This window comes from Galeopterus variegatus, unplaced genomic scaffold (genome assembly GCF_000696425.1).
Source record: "Galeopterus variegatus unplaced genomic scaffold, G_variegatus-3.0.2 Scaffold860, whole genome shotgun sequence".
NCBI lineage: Eukaryota > Metazoa > Chordata > Mammalia > Dermoptera > Cynocephalidae > Galeopterus > Galeopterus variegatus.
In genome coordinates, this window is record NW_007726971.1 from 446,478 (window position 1) to 464,469 (window position 17,992).

At 38.1% G+C, this 17,992-nt stretch overlaps 1 long non-coding RNA gene across 1 annotated transcript in view; it reads right to left on the bottom strand.

Moving 5' to 3' along the window:
• Positions 1-282: 282 nt before the first annotated feature.
• LOC103590691 overlaps positions 283-17,992 on the bottom strand; it is a 45,274-nt gene continuing 27,564 nt past the window's right edge. Inside the window, exons 2-4 of the long non-coding RNA XR_550496.1 lie at positions 10,712-10,777; positions 7,558-7,638; positions 283-585 (exon numbers count right to left, since the gene is read on the bottom strand). This is a non-coding gene — a long non-coding RNA (uncharacterized LOC103590691). The remainder of the gene's footprint in view (positions 586-7,557; positions 7,639-10,711; positions 10,778-17,992) is intronic.

Below are 17,992 nucleotides of genomic sequence, written 5' to 3' on the forward strand. Positions count from 1 at the left end.
GTGAGAAGATTCACATCTACAATCTTACCGAAAACACAGAGCCCTCCATGAACAAAACAGGCAAAGAAAAAACATTAAATGAATTCTTACTCCCTTTCTTCAATTTTCTCTCTTTCTTTACAAATCTAGGCATATTTCTGATAGTAGTTTTAAAGCTGTGGAAAGGCTTTATTACAGATTTTATTACAGAATTAGAAAATTTCAAAAAAAAGTGTTTGGAATCACAAATAATTAAAAAGAAACATAATAATTTTCTTTACAAATCTAGGCATATTTCTGATAGTAGTTTTAAAGCTGTGGAAAGGCTTTATTATAGATTTTATTACAGAATTAGAAAATTTCAAAAAAAATTGTTTGGAATCACAAATAATTAAAAAGAAACATAATAACAGTCTCATAAAAAAGCATTCTCACATCTGTTACAATTTTTCACTCAAATTACAAAATGTAGCTCTCCATGATTTCCAGCGATGTTATACCCATGGACTTCTACGATTTCTGCTGAATACTTTGACATAGTTTTCCTTCTTAAAATATGATCATGATTCACTTTTTCTTCAACAGCTCAGTCATTTCAGGAACTACCTGCAAATGTTAAAAAGGAAGTAATTAAGCAACCTGAGCCTTCGCTGTGATACGGTCACAGCTCCTTAAGCAGTACACGGAGGTCAAAAGAAACGATGCACATCACTGTCGAGGCACAGTGCCCCTCTCCCCATCCAGGCACTCCTTGCTTTCCTGTAGTCTCTCCTCCCACCCAGAGGGTTTGTAGAGGGAGACTAGAAAACCCTCTGAGGGAGAGACCACCCTGGACACAGGGCTGGCAGGGCCAAGAGTCCACTCACCATCCAGGAGCCTTTTTGACACAATCACAAACTTCAAGAACACAACAAAAATAATAGGAAGTCCAATTTTTCTTGTCTAGGATGGGAGTAGCCCTACTTTTTACCTTCATGCTTTCCCCAGCATTCTTTCTACCCTTAATGCATTCCTGACTTTCCTTCAAAGTTCACACCAAAGTCTCTAGCTCAGTCATGACTCCTGTCAGCCTGGACTAGTACTCGTTCTCTTGTTGTTCATTCATTCACTCATCATTCATCCCACAAACATTTCGGTTGCTTTCTCAGCACATGTTACTATCAGTCGGCACATGAAAATGAACTGCATACTGAACATTTAATATCATTGCTCTGTATTAAAATTAAGACCTTGTGCTAATGCAGTGGCTGGTCAGCACACACAGTAAGAAACCACAGCAAGGGAAACTGACTGACTTGGCTCCCATTTAAAAAGGATTAATTACTAACCCTCAGTCTTGGCAGTTCAGTGGCTGCAACTGGAGACTTCAGTGTGGAGCTGCTTTGTGACTTTCCGAACAACAGAGGAGAGCTACACATGGGGACTGCAGGGGAATGTCACACAGACATTCTGAAAACTAGCCCAGCCACTTGTGTGAAATATCAATTACCCAGTCTTCCAAGGGGCTGTCGGCTGCCCTAGCTCACAAAGATCCCAGCTGAACTCGCCACCGATGAATACAGCCTCTCAATTATTTAAGAGAGCTACATTTCCATTAGGTGGAAATAATGTGTTCGTACAAAATTTATTAAGGAAATTGTCGACATGTTGTTTCTTCCGAATGTCACTTTGTCTCCAGCCTATTAAAAGGTCCATGTTTACCACGGAGCCAGCAGGCATTCACTCAGGGGTGGCATTAAGTGCTGGCACCACTTCCCCCAGCTTTCCTCAGTGGAGAGACCATGAGCTCATGGTGGAGAGTCGCATGGATGACATGCTAACTGAGCCTCACATGGGACCTGTGTGTTTCATGAAAAATAGGCTAGAGCCCAACTTCTTTCCCCAGGAAGTGAAATGTTAATTTGGTTTAGAATATGCAATTTTTTAAAACTTTACAGAATGCCCCACCCACCCCACTCCCCATAAAAGGGTTGAGGGGACTTTCTCTCTCCATCATTTGTATCTTTTTTATTAGATCAACCTCAGACTATCCAAGCATACCACACAATGCTTTATTTAGGGAAAAGAAAATGCTAACTCAGGTTCACTGAGTGTCTGATGGCCTGAGAATATGGAAAGATTTGGATTCTTGTTTCTATTCTCTTTAAGATATTGCAAAGGCAACTCCCTACTCAGTAAGACCAAATAGGAGGGAACTTAAGTTTTTTAAAAAAGACAATCTACTGATGTAAATCACAATACAACTATGTTTCACTCATTTACTTAGTACTTCCTCTGGGCAGTACCAAGGGAGATAGACAAGGTCTCCATCACTTTGAGAATGACAGAGAAGTTCAGGCCTGATTACTGCCCACAAGGAGTTCTGCCTCCTAGTTGTGGAGAACAGACAGAAGCCTATGAACTACTCAATCAGAAATGGGCTCATTTTATACTGGAATGTAGGGAGATAATAAGAATAGCATTAAATGCTCCAAATTCAGGAGTTCTGATGAAGAAAATATCAGTGTGGATTAGGAAAATTCAGAACACCAACCCAGAGAAGAAAAGGATTCTGGGGAAAAAAAAATGAGGAGGCAGACAGAGATAAAAACACTGCAGGTTCCAGAGATGATAAAGAGATTACAATGACATGAATAACTTTGCTGGGGAGAAGAGTGAGAGAAGGCTTAAAAAGATACGTAGGTATGCCAAGTCCACTCAATGGGGACAGGATGGTACCTTCAGCAGATGGTGCTAGAACAAATTGAATCCACATACAACAGAATAAAGTTGGACCCCTACCTCATGCCATATTAAAAAGAAGGCTTAAAAAGATACGTAGGTATGCCAAGTCCACTCAATGGGGACAGGATGGTACCTTCAACAGATGGTGCTAGAACAAACTGAATCCACATACAACAGAATAAAGTTGGACCCCTACCTCATGCCATATTAAAAAGTTTACTCAAATCAACAACCTAAATATATGTGCTAAAACCATAAAACATTAAGAAGGAAACACAGGAGTGAATCTTTATGATCTTGGATTTGGCAATGGATTCTTAGATATGACACCAAAAGCACAAGCAACAAAAGAAAAAAATACATGTTACACTTCATCAAAATTAAGAACTTTTATGCATCAAAAAAAATTATCAAGAAAGTGAAAGATAACCTATAGAATGGGAGAAAATATTTGGAAATCATATATTGCTTTCCTTAGAGGCTGCCCTATTTTGCATTCCCACCAGCCATGCATAGATGTTCCAGTTTTTCCACATCTGCTTTCCTTAGAGGCTGCCCTATTTTGCATTCCCACCAGCCATGCATAGATGTTCCAGTTTTTCCACATCTGCTTTCCTTAGAGGCTGCCCTATTTTGCATTCCCACCAGCCATGCATAGATGTTCCAGTTTTTCCACATCTGCTTTCCTTAGAGGCTGCCCTATTTTGCATTCCCACCAGCCATGCATAGATGTTCCAGTTTTTCCACATCTGCTTTCCTTAGAGGCTGCCCTATTTTGCATTCCCACCAGCCATGCATAGATGTTCCAGTTTTTCCACATCTGCTTTCCTTAGAGGCTGCCCTATTTTGCATTCCCACCAGCCATGCATAGATGTTCCAGTTTTTCCACATCGGAAAAACTGGAACATCTATGCATGGCTGGTGGGAATGCAAAATAGGGCAGCCTCTAAGGAAAGCAGTTTGGAGGTTCTTCAAGAAGCAAAACAGTGGCGGACTGGATACTGCGCCGCTTGGGAAGCGTGGCGGCGCTCCCGTCCGAGGGTTCGGATCCCACATACGGACCGGTTCCCGCTCACTGGCTGAGCGGGGCGCGGGAGCAGCACCAAGGGTTGCGATCCCGTTGCCGGTCCCCGGTCCGGTACGGGGGCAACACTGAGGGTTGCGATCCATTGCCGGACACGGAAAAAAGACAAAAGACAAAAAAAAAAAAAAAAAAGAAATTGGAGCCCTCACACATCGTGGGTGGGAATGGTGCAGCCACTCTGAAAACTGTCTGACAGTTCTTCAAAATATTAAATGAGGTTATTATTTGACCCAGCAATTCCATTCTTAGGCATATATCCTAAAGAAATGAAAACATATGTCTGCACAAAAACTTATGCATGAATGTCCACAGCAGCATTATTCATTATAGCCAAAAAGTGGAAACAATTGAAATGTCCGTCAAATGATGAAGGATAAACAAAATGTGGCATATCCGTACAATAGATATTATTTGGCAAGGAAAAGAAATAAAGTACTGACACATGCTACAACACAGAGGAACACTGAAAACCTTATGCTAAGTGAAAGAAGCCAGCCACAAAAGACCACATATTACACGATTCCATTCATATGAAATGTCCAGGATTGGCAAATACACAGAGTCAGAAAGTAGATTAGTGGTTGCCAGGAGCTGGGGGAAATGTACAGAATTTGAGGTAGTGCTAATGTGTATGGGGTTTTTTTTCAGTGTGATTAAAATGTTCTGGAATTAGATAGTGGTTGCATAACTCTGTGAATATAATTAAATCTACTAAATTGTACATTTTAAAAGACTGAATTTTGAGGTATGTGAAATACATCTCAGTAAAACTTACTTAAAAAAAAAACAGTCAGGTGATGCCCTATGCCTGGTTACTCTAACTCTGATTATAATATTTACCATACATTGAGCACCTACTATGTAACTGTGCCAAAGGAAGTACAAACAGGTAGGCTAATTTATCACAGACTGTACTAGGTACACTATAATCTCATTCAATCTTCACTACAAACTTTAAAGTAGGTAGTGTAATATTTATATTACTTATGAGTAAGCTGATGTTCAGAGAGATTAAATAACTTGGCCAAGATAATTTAACAAGTATGTGGCCAAGACAAATTTGAATTAATTCTCTAAATCACTATACCACATTATTTCTGTTATATAAGGGAAAAAATTTATCCTTTCTAACTCATAACTGTTCAAGTGTGAAGTGAAGCAATAAATATAAGAGAATAAAATGTTAGGCATATACACTTTTCCTCTAGACATGGTTGAATTGGTGAGCAAAATATTACCTAAGGAATTATTAGTCTAATAACTATATATGTGTTATGTATAATACGGTTTGCAATTTAAAATTCTTACACAGAAATTTAGTCTAAAAAAAGTCCTTCTTGTCTAGCTAGTATTTGACTTATATTTTTAGATCTTAATCAAAACTAGGTAATACTAATTAATTCTCATTCATAATTTATATAATTGTATTCTTAAATGTTGCATCTTTAAATATTTAATTTTTAAAAAACGGGTGGGCCTAGAGAGGAGTGTATTCACCAGACCACCTTGTCTGCTCTTCTGTCAGAATTACAGTAACACTTATCTACAACACGCTCATTCTGATTTCAGCTGAGAAAACAATTTGATGGATACTGTCTAGGTTCCTAGACTATGTCAAAGGTGTGGTTCTTTTTGCTACAACTTATCCAAGGTACAGTGGTGAACTGCCTGGCTGTAGTACCTGACGATCTGGAAAGGCAGCGTGATGAGAGGGAGAACAGAGGCAGGAACCTGGCTTAGTTGTACGGATAACCTGCTAAGTGATTTCCCCAGATCATATCTCTCTGGGACAGACAACTTAAAAGGAAAGGACCTGGCTTATGTTACTCATGTAGTAACAAATCTGCAACTAAAGAAATATTTTTAATATTTTCATAATCTTTAACTAGTTTTTCCCAAACTGTATTTTTAAAGACTGATTAACTTCTCTATCTTTATATTAATAAAAGACATACATAATTGTACTTCAGAACTCCTGAGCAGCATAAGACACTCATCTCTTTAATACAATTCTAGCTAAAAGCAAAAAACACGATGTCTTGGGTCCAGTCTCTTTATAATCAAAAGTGGGCTTCTTCAAACACCAGAAATAGCTTGAGAACCTGCCGGCAATCAGCTGACCGGATGATTTTTTTTTAGGTACCTTTCCTCTTCACTGTCTTAGGACTCTCTCTCAGTGAGATACCTCTTTGTGTTGACACACACACACTCTCATGCCAAACCTGGGAGCTGTGCCATTCCATCAATAATTGCTGCAAATAACTTCTATCCCAAATAACTGCATTCATGCAGGTGTCCATTGGAGGAACACCAAAAATTTCTAACTGTTTAACACCTCTTTCTTTCTTTTATCATGTGAGCCCTCCACGTGAGTTGCACTACATAGTACACAGGCAGACAGAAAAACATACCTTAAACAAAATTACTTATAAATTTATTAAAATAGTCTCTTGAGGAAAAATAAAAGGCATGTATAGTAGATGTCTATTTGCAAACATGAACATGGTTGGGATTCAGAAAGTTTTCATTTCACTTTTAAATAAAAAGAATGTTTGCCCCTCTATCCACACCTAATAATAAGAACTAAATACTTGCTACTTGAACAAAGTTATTGTTGTACAGAGATACAAAAAATTTCTCTTTGACATACAAGCTCCCCCTCCCACTGGGACATCTTAGTGGCCAAATGACTGGCATTGCTGTTTGTTCTTACACAGCTGGGCCAGGGAACAGAAGTGGTTGACCTACCCGAACCCCAAATTTCAGATACAGGGCCTCAAGGTCACTTGAAAGGTGGCCATATTCTCCCCAAATCAAGATCTAGGCTCTTTAGGAGGCTTCCTGAGGAGCAGTATGCCCTATGCTGAGCCAGAGCAACAGCCCCATGTGGTAAAAGCCATTACTGCGTAATCGCTGAGCAGTGGAAGGGTCCCTCTTCCATCTTTCACGAGCATGAACATATAATTCAGAGGATAAACGTGCTCTCTAAGTGCACTCATTAGTTCATATAGATCATATACAGGGCTGGTGAAGTCATGCTAATGGGCCCATCCTCTTGCTGGGCGGACCACCCCTGGCTCTGTTCTCAGGTGCAGCCTCTCTACCGAGGCCCACAGCCCCTCACTATGGTTCTGTATGATGAATTCCTCACTCCAGCAAAGCCAGCTAAGGTTGGATGCTACTTTCAGAGCATCAATTCAAGCATGAGTGATTTCTGCACAAGGTAACCTAGAAGCCTATGGGTGGGCCCAAGGGGACAAGAAGAGTCCAGACCTGCATGAGTTACAACCTTTAAATGGGGCCGAATGAATATCAGGTGTTCTGCAATATCACTAAAGTAATTTTTCTCATGCAGAGGGCAAATACAGAGGTAGTGGGTAGGGTAGAAAGAATACTCAAAAGTGTAGAGTGTGAGGAGTGAAAATAAGTGTTCTCCTTACACTTGCTGTGTTAGAAAGACCTTTAACCTTTAACACACTGAGCAGAGTTCTCTTGTTGAATCAGATAAGCGGGACTTGAGTGCCTGTTCTTCCCCTGAAAAGCTGTAGCATCCTCGGAAAATTCCTGAATGAGGGGGTTTGATGTTAATTTCTTTAGGGCACCTGGCAAATATGATTCTAAGCTATAATTACTTGAGTTACTTCAACCACTGATACAAACACAGACAGGCACACAAACAATGTTTTCTTTTAATAGCTTCATCCCTAACCTTCTAAGAGGTTCTTGGATAACGATCTAGATATTAGCAATTTCCCTCAAGGCCAGCTTACCTTAAATAAATCTGCAACTATTCCATAATCTGCCACTTGGAAAATTGGAGCTTCTGGGTCTTTGTTAATAGCCACAATTGTCTGTGAAATAAAATAATAGTTTGCCTTTTATCAGGAAAACATACCACATAGATTGATGGTTCTATTTTAACTTCCCTTACAACATATTAATATTCTTACAATGTCTACCGTCTGGGTCTTTGTTAATAGCCACAATTGTCTGTGAAATAAAATAATAGTTTGCCTTTTATCAAGAAAACATACCACATAGATTGATGGTTCTATTTTAACTTCCCTTACAACATATTAATATTCTTACAATGTCTACCGAATAAGATTAATTTGATGCATCTAGGCCAATATTGTAAATTTACTAGAAATTTCTGGGTTGGAATGTAATAAAATTATCTTCCACCCACCACTAGCCCATCTAAGTATTAAAAAGACTTTAAAATCATTATTTTTTTTAAAGTTCTTTTTTGACTTATGAAACAAATGTTTGATTTCAATGAAAAAGTAACAAATCTATATCCCAACTCACAACTTTTGCAGATCAAACTCTTTTGTCCTCCATTCTATTTGTTATTTTAAAATTGTTATCCTGGGTCTGTTCTGAGAATATATAAGTGAACCACCTTTCAGCCTGACATTAAAAGAGAACTTAAAAAAATTTTTAAGTCCTTAAATATGCAGCAAATAATATGTAACCAGACAAGCAAATTACTATCTCTCTTATAAACACTACCAAACATTTCTCTTATCTCCTATAAAAATATTCTTAAATGTGAAAGGCTATGACAGTTTATTAACAGAATAAGGAGAAAGTCACTCAAAAGTATTATTTTACTAGCATCAGATTTATTTACATATTACAAATAGTTTAGTATTCACCATAGATGCTTCTAACACCACTGCAATTAAAGTAAAATTAGAGTTTTGACTCTAACATGATATTATTTTAAGAGACAGTAGATTATAATTCACATCTCTAAAAGTAAAATCAAGTTTCTAACTGCCTGTTACTGTATTTTGTGAAAACAGCTGGTATTAAAAAGCATATTAAGTATTTTTATGTAGTCTGACTTAAAATATAGGCTACACAACATTTGTGTAATTCCCTTAGAGAGGCTTCTCAAAGAGATGGGCAGGGTATGCCATAATATCTGAGACTGGAGCACAGTGTAGTCCAGGTAACTGCCAAGCCAGAGAAACATGCCACTATATTAAGACACATGGTCAGAGATAATAAACGAGTTTCAAATATGAACCTCAAATCCAAAATCATAGAGATACACACTTTGAATCACAGGTGTTGATCTGCATTGAGTTGCTTCTCTTCTGGGAATGTGTAGCTGCTTCACAGCTATAAGCATTATTTAAATAATGATAGTTAATTATTCACCTGGAGGTCACCTAGTCAAGCATTTGACAGTTTAATCATCTGAAAGCTTTTTTGTTCCACTATATAAAAGTTATTTTTAAAGAAAGAACAGATAACTATGCACAAGGAAATTATGGTATTTAAGGGAAAAAATGTGCACTGGTTATAGTTTTTTGGATTACTAAAATAATATTCCTAAATTATCAACTGTAAATAACTACGACAGTCTTGACTGCACCTAAGAACTCTCTTAATAGCTCCTTATAAGTTCAAGCTCTTCTTCTTTACAGAGTTTTTAAATGCACTGATTGTATTCAACCATATTATTATATATATAGTTCAAAAGTGCTTTTATTACACTGATTTCATTTAATGTAACAATCAAATCTCCCATTCTTTCAACTACACCATGATGCTAATTAAAATTACAGCATATAGGCAATGTAACTGTCAGATTTAAACCATTCTAATATCCCACATCAGAACTTAGCCAAAATTGCAACTGGAGATAGTAAGTATTATTGAACAAATAAACAAACAAATATTAATAAATATTTGTTGACTGGAATGAGAGACAATGTCTTAGCTGAAGTTTATTCTCATGGATTGTCCTCTAACACTGGTCTTCTTAACTGTTCCTGTTTGCTTTAGCGTATACTTTCTTCTAGTCTGCCTCTCTCACAATCTAGCTCTGTTGGCATGGAATGAGAATTTTCACCCAGATCTTCCTGGCAGGCAGAATCTTTTATTTTAGAGAAGCAGAATTCTAGATATGTCTGAACTGGCCTGGCTAAAAATATATTTTAAGGTAGTTTTTTGCTGTTATTTTAATGCAGCAATCACATTTTCCCCATTGGCACTGTTGTTTTCATAGCTCAGTAAAAAAATCTGCCATCCAACTGTGAAATGTGACTGGTTTTGGGCCAATTCATTTAGGGGCTACAAAGAGGTAGTATATGCATTTCTTCAAGTTAGAAGTTAAGCCTGTTAAAAGTTTTATTATCTTTTATATCAAGCTTCCATCTGAATGGATAAATGCAGGCATGTCAGAGGCATCTCTGACTTCGTGAAAGATAAGTTCATAATTCAAACTGTACATTGTTATGCATGAATTAATGTGTCATATTCTGAAATATATGTTCACAGAGTCATTACACAGGACTTCCAGATGCAGTCCAAGTAGCAAGTTAAAATCAACCGCTTCCTCTACACACTGCTTTTTTGACAATTATTAAGGTATAAAGATGAAGATGGCCTGATGCTCCAACCTGAAATGTGTCAATCATACTTTGGTAACAACCCGAGAAGGGGGACTCCTCTGACATTTGAAGATGAGACTGCTGGGGAGCCAGAGAGAGCAGACAGAGTGAGAATCAGGGATCAGAACCTCATAAACTAGTTAGATGGTCAGAACCTCATCAAGTTATTTAAGCCTCATATTTTCTACCCATAGATTGTCAGAGCTGAAGGGGACATTAGCAACCAACATCCAACACCCACATTTGGCAGACAAAGAAACTGAGGTGCAGACAGGACATGTCACAGCAGTGGAGCTACAACTCACAGGCCTCTTTCCACGACGCAGAACTGCCTCTCCTACCAACAGTACATCTTCGGCAGTGAACAGCAGCTTATATTTCTTTCAGTTCTCAGAACTATGTTAATGTGAATGATTCAACTACACACACTGTGACTACATGGAAACATACAGCGAAACCCAAATTTTAAAATGTGAAAACTTTTCCTCTTAGCGTGATTATTATGTGCAATTACCTTGCTGTCTTTCATCCCAGCTAAATGTTGGATGGCTCCAGATATTCCCACAGCAATATAAAGTTCCTGAAACAAGAGACCACATTATTAATATGTATTATACTTGTATTATACTCGTATAATACTCTCCAAAGTGTTTGCTCCTAGCAATTTAAGTCTTAGGCAAAAGAAATGTTAAATAGATGCAATATGTATTACATTATGCTTTCCTTCTTCCCCAATCTTATTAATCCACAGTTCTTTTTCCTATGAATTCTTATAGTAGTGGTAGTATAACATTATGTAAATAATGCAGATTATTGACTTGTGCCAGACACTCTGCTAAGCATTTTACATCAACTGTTCCAGTCTCACAATTACCTGAGAGATAGCACTCTTTGTCTGTGGCACTCATTTGGATGCCACTGTGCAACTCATACATGCTGTACATACCTATTCACAACATACACACACTCGGTATATTAACATATAAACACATATACTGAAACACATTAAAATAGATTTTGACTTAGTTGTTTGCCTTCTCACACAAAGGTATTTGTTAAAATGGTAATTAGGATATATTTATTAAACTTCATTTTTAGAAAAACCGGAAATGCAAATCAGAGTCAAGAAGTTCTAAACACTTTCTCTCTCCACCTGAGTAAAGAACAACAAACTTGTTGAAAGGCATGGGCTGAACCTTTGTATTTCCAGCACCTAACAAAAGGGCCCCCACACTGTAGTTTCTGAGTAAATGCTGATGATGATATCTGCACCTCTTCCTGCCTTTCTGCCCCTAATAATCACAAAGGGAATGATGACTGACTACTGTTCTGTCCCCTTATCTAAAATTTTTAAAGTGCTCATGTTTGAAAATTAAAACCCACTATCATCATGGAAAACTGATTTAGTAAGTGCTTAATTCAAAGAGCTTAGCTGCTTCATTCTGTCTACTAGGTATAACTAATGTTTCAACTTAAAGACTTTTCCCACATACAAACTGAACAAACAAGTCCTAGCTTGGGGAGGAGGAGGTACACCTACCTTGTAACCAGATTGACACTATGGTTTTGTCACAACTGACAAAGTCTCTCCTTAATATGAATAACATGGGGAAGGCATAAAGGTGGCTCTGTCACATTTAGTTTTACAACAGTGCAGATACTTCAAAGCCCATGATAGTGTCAGGTGGTCCCACCTTGTTTTTTGCACTGCTTGCGATCTAATTTAAGAACTGCTTACTCCAAAATAAAAGAGCACTTCAACTGGGATCTGAGAATAATATGTACTCCCTCCTAATATTATAATTTTTCATAGCACCTAAGTGTATATGGTCACGTACAAGTCATTTGCTCTCTTGGGACCTCAGTTTCCCCAACAGTAAACAGACGAGGTATAGCCCCAGCATTGGTGCTTTTTAGAAAAGCTCCCCAAGATACTCAAATGTGCAGCCAGAGCTGAAAACTACTAGAATAGGTGATTCCTCAGGTCTTTTGCAACCTGAATCCTATAACTCTGCCCAGCATATTGGTGGTACATCTGGGCCTTGCCTTTAAAGGCATAAAGTCTCCAACGGCTTCCAAAGCAGGAGGATACTACTGTGTAACCTGGAAAAGAAAACAATCTAGTCCCTGAAGTGAGTTAATCACCTAAAAATAAGCTGGGCCTGTTTTCTGATTCAACTTGCTCAAAAGTTATCATCAAAAGCCTGGAGATAAGTGAGAGCAATTTGCCTTAAAGAGACTGCGTCTTGGGCGGGGGGTATACTGCAGAAGGTAAAACATACAGGTGAAGATAAAAAGCAATTGCATGATCTGTGATTCGATCTTGACTGTATGGAGTGTGTTAATTACGACCAGACACAGTTGGACAATACAATAAGGCCCTTCCATTATACTGTCTCCTCAGACATGGACACTCACATGCATGATAAACAAGCTTCTTTTCTTTAAAAAAGCACCACTATTTTTCTATTTAAAATTTACAGGTAACTCCAATTGATAATTTTAAGGTCATTTCAGTTTATTCTGACTAGCATTTCATAAAGAAACCTTCATTAAATTATCAAAATATCTTACAAAAGCTCACATTCAGGAAAACCAGGCCAACAAATTCTTATGTAAAGATTTTTAAAGCATGTTACTTTGACAGACAGACAGAAACTGTCTCACTAACCACTCTTCGAGGTATATTCTCAAAGCACTGAAAAAAATTGGAAGTCCTGTAAAATAAGTCTTTCTGACATACATATCTACATTAAAATTCAACAGTCTTAAAAGCTCCATCTGCATCATAAAATGCTAATAAAATGTTGATTCATTATGGTAGTAAACATAAACACAATATAAAGGAAATTTACTTTAAACTCTTTGCCCTCCCCTCCACTGACCAAATGAATCCCATTGACTTTAACCATAAATGTCACTAAGGAAATAACAAGATTCTGGGCCAAAGCAAATCAAAGGCAGGTGCTCTGGGGCCACTTCTACCTTCCTGACCAGCATAAATAGTCCAAATGAGTCCACATGACTCACAGAACTTTATTTTACTATCTTGCAAACATGATTCTTTGAATAAATATAAAAGCATTGAGGGCCGGCCCGGTGGCGCACTGCTTAAGTGCGCTGCTTAGGAAGCGCAGCGGCGCTCCCGTCGAGGGTTCGGATCCCACATGCAGACCGGTTCCCGCTCACTGGCTGAGCGAGGTGCGGGAGCAACGCCGAGGGCTGCGATCCCGTTGCCGGTCCCAGTCCGGTACGGGGGCGACACTGAGGGTTGCGATCCGTTGCCGGACACGGAAAAAAAAAAAAAAGACAAAAAAACAAAAGCATTGAAACAAGAGTCCGGAGCAAGTCCGAGAATTTTGGCTGCTGTTCTGAGGCTCTGATAGCTCTCTCAGGCAGGAAGAGAGGCTTTTTTTCTTCCTTTTTATAAAACATGTACAGGCAATTACCCTAATATCCTAAGATGCTTCCTCATGGTTCAGAAAGCATTTCTGTATTTCAGTAATAATAATTAGTATGTACAAAACTCTCTACAGATGCTAATTTATGGGGCACTTCAGATACTGCTTCACAACATAACAAGGCAATCCCTGCCCTGAGGCACTTTCCTTCTAAATCAGATAGTAAGATAATTTGGAGAGAGAATGAGAGATGTTGGAGACAACAGCAATTAAGGGTTCAAAAAGAGGTGGGATTAAAGAAAAGAACAAACACAGAAGGAAGGAGCAATAGTCCTGAACAGCCCTAGTGGCTTTAGCAAAGGTAGGGAAGCTAGAAGAGAGAACAGATCAACACCCACATGGTTAGGAGCAGTTTGGGTTGGCTGGTAGCAGTTTGGTTGGTCATTCTGTGATGCAAGAATGGGGACTGCTGGAAAGAAGTAAAGCCACAGGTTGGGAAGAAGACCAGAAGTTATTCCAATATAGAGAGAAGGAACAGCACTTACCTTAATGTGGAATATACCAATATTTATAAAGCAAATGTATTTCACAGGGCCTAGCCTCCAAAGCCCTGCAGTTTCAGGTTTAGCCTAACTTCTTAAAAGTACATATAGAAATGTTAACCTTGCAAAAGATAGGAAATTTTCCCCAGCCGAAAGTCTCTGTTGTGAGATAAAGAATTGTAGCACAGCAAGGTTGCTGGCTCAAGGACAGACAAGTTACTGATTGATATGTAAAGATACTGGGATATTGTGTAGGGAAAGAGAATGTCTGCTAAGATCAAGCTTTTGTTGGTGGATCAACTTAACCTTTTGCAAACTGCATTATGGAATGTCACATTGCTTGTTACCAGCCTTTATTGTTAAACTATAATTGGTCATAACCCCACCTATGTTCTCTTCCTGTAACTTCCTTGTCTGGAGAATAAATGTGGGGCAAGAACCCCAATTCGTGGTTAATTTCCCAAAAGGAAGGAATGCCTCTCTCTTGAGGGTTCCAGGAAATTAACCCCTTTGGGGTCTCTCACTGCTCGGAAGAAATGGGCTTTGAGTAATCCTTTTGCGGCTCCATCACCCAGGGGAAGAGAGGTGACAACTCCGTGTGAGGCAAAGCAACACCTTAACACAAATAAGTGCTGACAGAGAAAGCATAAATCCCTTTTCCTTTGCCACACCTAAAAAACACTAGAGCTATGGACTCATCCAAAGAAACCACAGGCTGAGGTCTAAATTACTTTACAGTGGACTAAGAGGGAAACAGCAACAGGACTCAGAAACTGCTGCATCTGATGCAGTTTAAAAGAGGTTTGCTGGAGGGGTATACTGCTATAGTTAAGAATCTAGGCTGTACAGTCTCAATACCTGGATTCAAATCCCAGCTCTGTCACCTGATAGACACATGGCCATAAGCAAGTTATTTAATCTCTGTATGCCTCAGCTTACTCATCTAGAAAACAGGATTCTAAGAATTCCTACTTCATAGAGTTACTGTTAAGGCTTCAGTTCCTAGCACAGTATCTGTTTTCCTAGGACACACTGGTGCACCACTCATGGGTTGAGGTTTGTTCAAATATTGATTACCTCAGCTCACAGGGTGGCCGGGTGGGCTCCTAGGGTGGTCTCAGGATACCATGTACAGCCGAGCAGGCTGTGCACTGAACAACTCCGGAGAGAGGCACCATTCATATCATAGTCACTACAGATCTGCATTTTATTACAATAATTTTCCAACAGATGGCAGTAGAGTAACTTGAGAAAGGAGTACTTTATAATTCATACAAAACAGTCACATGGACTAGGAGAAGTGCTGGAGAGCCAGGATCCCCTGGGGTACAAATATAATTTTCTAAGTATGCCATAACAGGGAAAAATTGAGTGGCACTGGTTTACTGATTTTACTGTTGTTGATGTTGTTGTTATATGTTATAGATAATACAAGTATAAAGATGACTATTTCTCTGTCTCCTGTCCTCAAGAAGCTCGAAGTCTAACAATACAGGCTAAGGCAAGGTCATAAAAATCTGTACTCCAATAAAGTAAAACCGCAAAGTAGCGTGACAGAGCTCTGGTCTCTCATGCAGCCCCTCATTTCCTGTACCTGCCACACTGAGAAGCAGAAAGGCCTTTAGGAACAGGAAGCAGATTAGGGAACGATATCTTTACTCTATGCCAAATAGGAGCTCACTTTTGCAGTCTATCCCATCTATTCCTGCTCCCTTAGTCTTTCAGACACAACAAGCTTTTTAAAGCAGGCTTTAATAGCTCTAGCTTGATGACAAAACTGCATCTAAAAAACAGAGGAAGACTGGATTGAAATCTTAATACTTTTGCAGAAATCCAACCGAGATGTGGATTCAATATTTGGGTGGTTTCTAGTTTTCGGATATTGTGAATAAAGCTCCTATGAACATTCGTGTACAGGTTTTTTTGTGAACATAAACAGTATTCTCTGGTGGATGATTAGGTTTTAGCTGCTTTCTTCAGAAGGTAAGAATGTACTAACATCACTCCTGCTTTACCCAAACTTTGTACAGGAAACCTGGAATTCTAAGAGGTATTATCTGAGCCCTTCTTCTCCAGAGGAGTTAGTGCAGGAGCTAAGGGAAAGCTGTCCCCTACCTGCACATTGTGATTTCTGCCTAACACCATTGTTAAATCCAAAACAGAGATATTCAATATAAATATCTTGAAAGCCACATATTTAATTTTAAATTTTCTAGTAGCCACATTAATGTAAAAAGAAACAAGTGAAACCAATTTTAACAATATAATCTCAATTCAGACTAACCACATTAGAGGTAACCAATAATTACATGTGGCTAAGTGGTTACCATGTTGAACAGCACAAACACAAAATAATCATAGAACAAACTAAAGAAGAGCCTTTCATAAGCTCTACTAGGTACTGTGGGGCAAGATCTGACAATAGATCTAGAGATAGAATGACATTAGTCTTGTGTGTCTGTCTGTTTTGCTTGTATCAGCTCAGAACAAGACCATTTATAGGTTCTTTTAAACTCAGTGAGACTGAACCGAAAAGGAAAGTCAGCAGTGTGGCAGAGCTGAAGACCAGCATTAGAGGCAGCAAGACTAAATAAAAGAGTAGCCAATAGAGAAAGTCACAATAAATGGTGAAAATCCATCAAATTTCAGGTAGTGTGGACCACTACAGGAAAACCAAAAGCAGATGAAACTACTGGTTTAATACAGTAAGTTTATACAGTGAAAAGCAACTCTCCAACTATCAAATTTTGTTCTCTAGTAAGTTATGTTTTTGTCTTAAAACTCTGGAAGGACTGGAAAAAAATCTATCCTCAAAAACTCACAGTTCTCAAAAAGTACCTAACATATCTGAGTCAAAAAAGTTAAAAAGGAAATTAAAAAATACTCAGAACAAAACACCAAAAAAGGCAGCGTATATCAGAACCTGTGGGATACACCCAAAGTGATACTTAGAAAGACATTTATAACCCTGTATGTATATTAGAAAACAAGGATGATAGAAGATTAGCAAACTAAGATCTCAACTCAAGAAAGCTGCAAATGAGAGAAAGTAAAAGAAATCACTACATTTATTCAATCACTATTGTAACTAAATAAATAAGAATGAGAGCTGGGTTCAGATCCTGACTCTCCCAACTTACCATCTGTATTCTTGGGCAATTTATTGAATCTCTCAAAGGCTCAATCTCCTCATTTTATTCAATCACTATTGTAACTAAATAAATAAGAATGAGAGCTGGGTTCAGATCCTGACTCCCCCAACTTACCATCTGTATTCTTGGGCAATTTATTGAATCTCTCAAAGGCTCAATCTCCTCACGTGTAAAATAAGATAAGTATCTGCAGCTAATAGGATTGTTATGATGATTAAATAACAAAATGAATGTGAAGTGCTCAAAATATATTAGATACACTATAATGCTATGATTATTATTTCTAAAATTATCACTAAATCTTTAAACTAGAAGGCATTTTTAATGTGTTATACTTCTGAAAAGAACAGAAGATGGCCAACTATCATATAAATTTCACTTTAAAATAGTAACTATTACTATCTATATAGTCAAGGAAAGTTGTTACCAACATGATATAATTCTTGGGGATAATGTATTGGGAAAATTTCTTTTCATTGATACCTTTCAGTTTCTTCTTTGCATTTAGTAGTAACCAAAAAGTTAGAATTTCTGCCCAACTTCCTAGATAGTGCTGGCCTAGGAAGTCAGGGTGAATTTCTTTAGAAATTTCTAACATAATCTTTGTTCAGGTACTAAGACATATCAAGTTGGTCATATAAAAAAATATATAAAGTTATGAGATATTTATATAGAATATCTCTGTTTTGGATTTAACAGT